Source organism: Mastomys coucha, unplaced genomic scaffold, assembly GCF_008632895.1.
Source record: "Mastomys coucha isolate ucsf_1 unplaced genomic scaffold, UCSF_Mcou_1 pScaffold15, whole genome shotgun sequence".
NCBI lineage: Eukaryota > Metazoa > Chordata > Mammalia > Rodentia > Muridae > Mastomys > Mastomys coucha.
The window spans coordinates 140,809,809-140,819,715 of NW_022196897.1; the positions used below are offsets into that span (position 1 = coordinate 140,809,809).

General features: G+C 41.0%; 1 protein-coding gene across 1 annotated transcript in view; it reads left to right on the plus strand.

Annotated features, from left to right (window-relative positions):
• Window positions 1-8,064: 8,064 nt before the first annotated feature.
• Asip (agouti signaling protein) overlaps window positions 8,065-9,907 on the plus strand; it is a 116,973-nt gene continuing 115,130 nt past the window's right edge. Inside the window, exon 1 of the mRNA XM_031372398.1 lies at window positions 8,065-8,086. The gene's annotated coding sequence lies outside the window, so the exon portion shown is untranslated. The remainder of the gene's footprint in view (window positions 8,087-9,907) is intronic.

Here is a 9,907-nt window from a genome sequence, read left to right on the forward strand (position 1 = left end):
TAGTGAGACCCTGTCTCCTAAACAAAAGTTGAAATGAGCCTTGATTCTGCTAAAAGCCTGACAAATTAATAGGTAACAGAAAACAGTAAATTCTTGTCTTTTAATGCTAGTGCTCTTTAAATTTTATTAAAAGCAGATCAGCATTCTAAGAAAGTCTAATTGCTTTGAATATAAAGTATTAAATATTAATTTACATGAATTAATGAAATTAACTAGTTACTTTTAATTAATGAATTAAGTATTTTCACTAAAGTCACTTTAATTACAAATAAATCTTTTTTATATATAAGATGTATTTCTCTGTGAACCTTATAAACTTATAGATACCATTTATAGGTGTAATCACTATATATTTACTTAAAAAAAACAAGCTGGGCCTGTAATCCCAGCTGCTTGGGAGACTGAGGCAGCAGAGTCACAAATTCAAGGCCTGCTTGTTCATACAGTGAGTTCAAGGTCAGCCTGAATGACTTGGTGAACCCTGTCTCCAAAAGGTTTTTTTTTTAAGATTTATTTATTTATTTATTTTATGTATATATGAGTACACTTTACTGTCTGCAGACACACAAGAAGAGAGCATCAGATCCCATTACAGATGGTTGTGAGCCACCATGTGGTTGCTGGGAATTGAACTCAGGACCTCTGGAAGAGCAGTCAGTGCTCTTAACCACTGAGCCATCTCTCCAACCCCAAAAGTTTTTTTTTTTAAAGTTGTATTTTTATGTTTATTCATATGTTTGTGTGTCTGTGTGTGCATATCATTTTGCAGTGCCCACGGAGGCCAGAAGAGAGCGTTGGATTCCTTGGAGGTGGAGTTACAAATGATTAATGAGCCAACCAGCATGGGTGCTGGAAGCCAAACTCAGGTTTTCTGTAAAAGTAGTTACTGCTCTTATCCACTGAATTTCCACAGCCCCTCAAAAAGTTTTAAAACATAAGGAGATAGCTCAACTGAAGAAAATGCTTGCCTGAGTTCAATGCTCAGAACCCACGTGTAAAAATGTATCAGGTGGCCGGGTAGTGGTGGCGCACGCCTTTGATCCCAGCACTTGGGAGGCAGAGACAGACAGATTTCTGAGTTCGAGGCCAGCCTGGTCTACAGAGTTCCCGGACAGCCAGGGCTAGAAACCTTGTCTCTAAAAAAAAGCAACCAACCAAACAACGAAAGGAAGGAAGGAAGGAAGGAAGGAAGAAAGGAAGAAAGAAAGGAAAGAAGGAAGGAAGGAAGGAAGAACGAACGAACGAACAAAAGAAAGAAAGAAAGAAAGAAAGAAGAGAAGTAAGTGGTAGCATGTGTTTATTATCCTTGCATGGGAGAAGGTGAGACTGTGGGCCAGCCAGACTAGACTATTTAGCAAACTGCAGGCCAGTAAGAAACATTATATCCAAAAGGGGGTGGGGGTTAAGTGGGGTGAGGCTGGCTCACACCTTTAATCCCAGTACTGGAGAGGCTAGCCTGGTCTACATAGAGAGTGCCAGATCAACCAGGGTTATGCAGTAAGACCCTGTCTCAAACAAAAACAAACCCAAAGTGGATGGTGCCTGAAATGATGCCGATGGCTTCCACATACATGTATACATATGCACCTTCGTGCACAAAATATACATACATGCATGTGAATATTGCCTCTCATCCAGGAGGAAAGTTTGAAATCTGACTTGATGGAATAGAATTTACATAGCATGTGAAAAAAAAAAGGGGGGGCTGGAGAGATGGCTCACTGGTTAAGAGCATCAACTGCTCTTCTGAAGGTCGTGAGTTCAGATCCCAGCAACCACATGGTGGCTCACAACCATCTGTAATGAGATCTGATGCCCTCTTCTGGGGTGTCTGAAAACAGCTACAGTGTACTTATGTATAATAAATAAATAAATCTTAAAAAAAAAAAGGAAAGGAAAAAGAAAAGAAAAACAACAACAAAAATACAAGTATTTGGAAACCATACAATATAAAGCCCCTTATATTTTCATCATGTTGCATCTGCCAGGGATTTATGCATCATTATACTGTGTGTTATAGACATGCTGTGTGTTATATACATTATACTGTATGTGTTATATACATTATACCATGCATGTTCTACACATACTGTGTGTGTTATAGACATTATACTGTGTTATAGACATTATACTGTATATACTATAGACATTAATTAATTACATTAATTTAGATTAATATAAAATATATCCTCTCATTTCCTGTTTCATTTGACTACTTACAAATAAAAATTAATTTCTAAAATCTGTTTTGCAAGAAAATTCTAACCACAATCTATGTAGTCAATACAGAATCTGTAACCAATAGGCAGCATAGAGTGATTCACGCCATAATTCTGGCACTTGGGAGGTAGAATTTACATCCATCCTCAGACACACAGGGAGTCAGGGTAGCTTGGACTGCATGGGGCCCTGCCTCAGCACAAGAGCCACAGCAAACAAACTAAACAACAAAGCCTTTCCGTATAAAAATTCTGAGGAGTGTTGTTTTATGGAAGCAGACTGAACTTTCAGTCAAGCCTTACAGACATTTATATTTGCATCAGGGGCTGGAGAGATGGCTTAGCAGTTTGCTAAGTGTTTGCTGCACAGCTGTGAGGACCAACCAGAGTTCAGACCAGCACCTGCATCTAACTCTAGCTCTGAGGAATCTAACGCCTTCTTCCAGCCTCCAGGTGTGTACCTGCACACACACAGGCCTACATTCATGATGATACACACACAGAAATAAATATAATCTTAAAAAATAAGACATACCTTCTTTAGAAGAAGATCGAATAGCTTTTAATACCGTATTTATTTTGTATTTGTGTGATGTGGTATGTGTGTGTGTGTGTACTTATCTATGTAAGTATGTGTAGACACTAGTTTGACACTGGGAAATCTTTCTTTTTTTTTTTTTTGGTTTTTCGAGACAGGGTTTCTCTGTGTAGCTCTGGCTGGCTGTCCTGGAACTCACTCTGTAGACCAGGCTGGCCTCGAACTCAGAAATCTGCCTGCCTCTGCCTCCCAAGTGCTGGGATTAAAGGCGTGCGCCACCACCGCCCAGCGGGAAATCTTTCTTAATTTCTTCTTCACGTCATTGTTAATTTTATATAATATTACTGGTCCGTCAACTAGAAACTAGAGCTTACTTTTTGTTTTTAAAATTAGTGGTCAGAAAACCCTTGGAATCCACTTATCTCTGCCTCATAGGCCTGAGGTTAGAAATTATAAGCTACTGGGCCTGGGGATCTAAACTCAGGTCTTGAGCCAGGTGTGGTGGTGCACAGCTTAAATCTTAGCACTTGGGAGACAGAAGCAGGCAGATCTCTGTGAGTTTGAGGCCTGCCTGATCTACAAAGGATGTTCCAGGATAGCCAGGGCTACAACACAAAGAACCCCCCCTCCAAAAGCCAAGAAAAAAAAGGCCAAAATCATGTTTTCATTGTTGAACAGCAAGTGTTTTAGTCACTGATTCATGTCCCTAGGGCATCTACACTCTGTGTTTCAATCACTTTAACATTTTGTGAGACACATCAATAGATCCCAAGTACTATTTAAACAGATTTCAAAGAAATTAATACTGTCCAAGTTTATAAGGCAGTATAGACTTATTATATTTGAACACATAGTTAAATTTGAACAATGTTCACGACAAATTAAGATCATCTGATTGGGGCTGGAGAGATTGCTCAGCGTTTGAGAGCACTGGTTGTTCTTCCACTCAAATCTCAAAACAAAAAACAAACAAACAAACAAACAAAAAACCTGCAGGTATTAACTATAGAATTTGGGACAAAAAAAAGTTGGTGGCACAAGGACCCTGTCTCATTCAGGTCTAACTAAAATGTAGATATCGAAAGATTCACGTGGAGCTTCCAAGCTGAATGTTTGATTCTGATACTTTCAAATTAATTATAAAAACTGAAGCTAATAAAAAAATTGTTTTTCTTTTTTACAAAAAGTAAAATGATTTATAACAAAGATTTAAAATACTTTTTAAAGATTTATTTATTTATTTATTTATTTATTGTGTATGAGTACACTGTAGCTGTTGTGATGGTTGTGAGCCATCATGTGGTTGCTGGGAATTGAACTCAGGACCTCTGCTTGCTCTGACCCCAAGATTTATTTATTATATGTGAGTACACTGTAGCTGTCTTCAGACACACCAGAAGAGGGCATCAGATCTTATTACAGATGGTTGTGAGCCACCATGTGGCTGCTGGGATTTGAACTCAGGACCCCTGGAAGAACAGTTAGTGCTCTTAACCACTGAGCCATCTCTCCAGCCCCATTTGTTTGTTTGCTTGTTTGTTGTTTTGCTTTTTTGTTTTTTGTTTTAGCCCACCACCTTTTCAAAGGAAGAGAGAAAAAACCCTGGCGTGTAACAACATTTCTATGTTAATATAGTCCAAAAATTATTACTAACACACACATATGAACACACAGAGACCCAGACAGACAGATATACAGGTGGAAACACACACAGACATAGTCTTACTTTAAATTAGGGATCTAAATAAATTAAAAATGCAAAGGCCAAAAGTTTGCCACTCAGTTTCTTCTTTCTTTCCTTCCTTCCTTCCTTCCTTCCTTCCTTCCTTCCTTCCTTCCTTCCTCCCTCCCTCCCTCCCTCCCTCTCTTCCTTCCTTCCTTCCTTCCTTCTTTTCTTTCTTTCTCTTTTTCAGAAACTCAAGGGCTGATGCCCATGTAATTCATACACAAAATTATAGATAAAAATAAATGTTTCGGTTCACAGTATGCTCTCTGATCCACATTGCAAGTTTACAGAAGACTAATCAGATTCTCTCCGGGATAGTATAGATTTTATGTATTACACAAATTAAAACAGAAGTATCCCCAGGGCTGGAGAGAGGGCTCAGCAGGTAAGAGCACTGACTGCTCTTCCAAAGGTCCTGAGTTCAGATCCCAGCAACCACATGGTGGCTCACAACCACCCATATGAGATTTGATGCCCTCTTCTGGTGCGTCTGACGTCAGCTACAGTGTACTTATGTATAATAATAAATAAATCTTAAAAAAATAAAAAGTATCCCCAATGCTCTTGGTTCTCTGGGTTCCAAATAGTTCACCAGAACCCGGTTCAACCTTTCCTGCTATACGGCAAACACCTAAATCGTTCATTGGCATGCTGAATTTGCTCAAGAGCTTCCAGATGAACAAAATTGCATTGTAATGATCCAAATCATTCAACAGAGTCCACGCAGTTCAAATCAGCTTCCAAATTAAAGGAATGCAGAGCCAAGACACATGGAGCAAGGAGAGTTTAGCAAAGCTGAGGCTTCAGAGCCTGTGGAATCCAAACATTCATGCTTTGTGTCTCTACAGAGGTAGAAAGTAGCCGATGTCAGCTGAAGAGGAAAGATAAAACAAAAACAAAAACAAAAACCCCGAATTAAGTGATTCCTGCAGCGAGCTGGACTGTCTAATCGGTCTTTCCTATCCAGGGTCAACCTGCTATTAAGTGGTTGACACCCAAAATGTGTCCTTTCCTTCTGGCTAGGTTCCTTTCTGTCCTGCAAGGTGGTCTGATTTGTCAGAATTGTGTGGAATCCTTTCCTGGGGGTCGGGCTTCTCTGGCTAGCACCAGGACCTCACCCTTTCTTGTCCGCTTTCAGGAGATCCCTGGCGGGTGGGGCTGGGATGAGCATAATAGCCAAAGGGAAGGAAGGGCAAAAGTGTCTCTATAGAGTAGCTTCGTTCCTTCGGGACTGTGAGTGACCAAGGTCCTCTTACTGTGGGCTTTCCTAAGTTGTTCTTCAGTCCCTTTTCGCAGACAGTACACTCATGCCAGTTTAAACCATTCCCTCTAGAGGCCTTTGTTTTTCTTCTGCGTGTGCAATGACAACTCTTCTTTACCTCACGCTTTGCAGGTTCCCATTGTCCCAATATACAGCCTTGCCCTTCTTCCAAACAAAAATAAGCTTTCCATTGTTTTACTGATTTTGAGAATTCTTCCCTTTTCCCTCCTCGGGCTCCCCTTTCTCCTATAACTTTAGTAGGATAGCATTTTTTTTTTTCTCCACTGAACTTCCATAGCACCTTATTTACGCTTCTTTTATCATTTGTTAAAATGACTTTAGCGTCACAGTTTCCCACGCCCCACCCCCACCCCTCTTTATAGAGAAACTTAAGGTCTGACCTGACTCACAAATGGTATCGTCTTTAATGCACTTTTTTTTTTTTGTTTTTTCGAAACAGGGTTCTCTGTATAGCCCTGGCTGTCCTGGAATTCCCTCTTGTAGACCAGGCTGGACTCGAACTCAGAAATCCACCTGCCTCTGCCTCCCAAGTGCTGAGATTAAAGGCATGCGCCACCACCGGCTTTTAATGAACATTTTTATCATCTTAAAGTTACATTTCATAATATTTAAAAGCTCATTTTAAAAAAGATCTCGTTATTTTAATTTTATGCATGTTTTTATTAGTTTTTTTTTAATAAAAAATTTTATGAGGATTCGTGTACAGTTGTATATGAACCCTGTGCAGACAATGCCTAGAGAGGTCAGACATGGTGTTGGATCTCTTAGAACTGGAGTTACAGACAGCTGTGAACTACTGGGTGGACGCTGAGCCCTGAGCCCTGAGCCCTAATGCTCTATAAGAGCAGGGTGGCTCTTAACCAATGAGCTATTTCTCTGGCCTCTACAAGGATAATTTTGATATGGCTTTTATCTGTGTGAATTTTTTGTTATCTGAATTAAGTCTATCTCTCCAGAAAGGTTTGTTATTTGCTCTTGTAAAATGTCTTCATATAATGCTAATTTGTAGTTGTGTGTGTGTGTGTGTGTGTGTGTGTGTGTGCATGCACCTGCGTGCCATGCAAGCTCATGTGTGTGGGAAGACAGAGATAGTAACATTGTTTTATTTTCCCCTGTTGTTTTTTTCAAGACAGGTGTTCTCTGCATATCCCTGGCTGTCCTAGCACTCACTCTATAGACCATGCTGGCCTCAAACTCAGAGACCTGCCTCTGCCTCCTGAATGCTGGGATTAAAGGCGTCACCTTCCAGTGCCCAGGCTGTGGCAACATATTCTTAAGGGAGGCATTGCTTTCCTGTAGAGCAAGAGTATGAGACATGTGTCCTTCTCATGTGTGTATTATAGTAGAAAAAAAATCTAGCTAATTCTCTGACCAAGTGTCCATGTTCTCATGTTCCTCCTGTGTATCCATCAATTTCATGCCCCATTTTCTGTCCCTGCATTTGCTTGATTTAATTTATATGTATGTATATATATATACATATACATATATATGTAATTTATACTATGACAATTTAAAAATTCAAACATCAGAATGTCTTCCACTTCCCCATCTGTCCATTTGTGTTTCTCCTCCAGGTTTAGAACCCTTTATATTTTTCATCCTTGGATAGAGAAAAAAGAAAGACAGACACAAGTAACCTGGACTTCTGCTTTCTTAAGAGTTCAGTGTGCACTTAAAATAGTGCTGTTGGTATCGTCATAAGCAGTCTGTGATGCTCTGTGGCAAGAGGGTTTCCAGAAAATCTAGATTTCGATACAGCTGGGTACAGCATCTCAAATGTGTCTGTGCTCCCCGCACGATCCCCTCTCTCATCTTTACACAGTCCCCCTGGGAGAAAAATGTGGAATAAAGATGTGCGTGCTGGCCTCTCCAGTCACACGGGCTTCGCTGGAGTCTGATGAGCCCCACACTGGATCGTAACTTTTCTCAATAACATTCTGTTTATTCTTTGAGGATTTTATTAACATTTGGTTTTGCTTAAATTCACCCACATCCTTTTTCTCAGAAATGAGCATTATGGGGCTTCTAATTGCTTCTTGAACATCAAATAGCTCCTAAAAGTACGCATGATGGATTGACTGTGAGTGAAGCAAACAAGGGCAGAATTCCTCCTGAAATACATATGGATTTAATAATTAGCAAGAAAGCTCTTCATAATTAGAAAAAAATGGCCGGGGATAATGTTCAAGCTGCTGGAGAATGCACTGGCCTGTCTTAACGTTGTAGTCTTGCTCAGGGCTGTGAGACCACAGATGGCAGTAACATAGTCGCCACCAAGTAAAAAGTGTCTACAGTTTCTGGCATAAGCAAGCAATGAGGTGGGTTTTTTTCTTTATTTTCTTTTAAAAATTTGATTTATTTTTAATTTAAAATTATGTGTATGTGTACTTGTGTGTGTGTGTTGGGGCGGGGTGGGGGGGGGGAGATAATGTATACATACATGAGTGCAGTTATTCACACAAACCAGTAGAGGGCGATGGGATTTCCCAAGAGCTGGAGTTCTGAGTGTCCCAATAGGAGGAGGCTGGGAATAGAACTTCCATCTACAAGAACAGTAAACACGTTTGGTTTTTGTTGTTGTTGTTTTGAGACAGGGTCTCTCTGTGTAGCCTTGGCTGTCTGGGAACTTGCTCTGTACACCAGATTGGCCTCGAATTCACAGAAATCTGCCTGCCTCTACTTCCCAAGTGCTGGATTTAAAGGTGTGCACCACCACTGTCCAGCAAGCCATAGAGACTTTTAACCACTGAGCCATCTTCCCAGCCCAGATCTCCCTCCCCCTCCCCCTTTCCCTCTCCCTCTCCTTCTCCCTCTCCTTCTCCCTCTCCTCCCTCTCCCTCTCCTTCTCTCTCTCCGCCCTCTTCCTCTCCCTCTCCCTTTCCCTCTCCTTCTCCTTCTAACTCTCTTACCCTCTCTTTCCTTTCTTCCTGTGTACTGGTGCTTTGCCTGCATGTATGTAAATGTGCATGCAGTGCCCCTGGATCCCAGAAGATGTCTGACTTCTCTTTGGAATCGGAGTTACGGATTGTTGCTAGTCTCTCTTAGGGTTTGGGGACTGAACTCGGGTCCTCTGCAATGTCAGCCAGTACTCTTAACTACTGAACCATCTCTTCAACCCCAGGAAAAAATTTCCATTTGTCTGAGACAGGATCTCACTATGCAGCACCGGCTTCCCTGGAACTTACTATGTAGTCAGTGCTGACTTCATACTCACAGGGCTCAGCCTGTCTCTGTCTTCCCAGTGCTCAAGACGAGCCACGACTACACCAAGTTCCCAGAGGTTTTGTTTGTTTGTTTGTTTGCTTGTTTTGTTTTTTTAATCTCATTTTCTAAACTATTTTGTTCTGTTGTTTTGCACTGTATGTAACCCAAGCTGGCCTCAAACTTGCTATGAGGCCAAGGATGGCCTTTGGCTTCTGGTCCTCTAGTGTTCACATGCCATGTGCTAGGATTGTGAGGTTGTGTCCCAGGTCTATGTGGTACTGGGAACCAAATCTAGGGTTTCCAAAACACCAGGCAGCATTTACCAACTGAGCTACATTCCCAGCCTCATTCCCAAATCCAGAGTTTATTTCTATAAAAAATTTTGTTCACACTAGCTTTTAAGAGTTTCTAAAGGAGACAATGTACAAAGAAATAGTAATAATAATAATAATAATAATAATAATAATAATAATAGCCAGGCAGTGATGGCACATGCCTTTAATCCCAGCACTTGGGAGGCAGAGGCAGGGGGATTTCTGAGTTCAAGGCCAGCCTGGTCTACAGAGTGAGTTCCAGGATAGCCAAGGCTATATAGAGAAACCCTGTCTCGAAAAAAACCAGATAATAATAATAATAATAATAATAATAATAATAATAATAATAATAATCAACCCAAGGGAATATTCAGGGACTAAAGGGCAGAAAGACAGCAGAAGGGCCTCCATTTCTCAAGCATTTCAAGGCTAAACTCTGAAGAAAGCATCTTGCTTGGTGGACGTTGGTGGCATAGGAGCGGCCTCTGTAAAGACACAGGTGTAGGCAGCTCAGACTTGTTGAGGGACTGCAATCGACGCCCTGCCACAGTGCTGTAGAGGATCGGGTGCACTGAGGGGTGCTGCACAGCCAGAGCCTGGGGACTGATCCAAGACTTTATC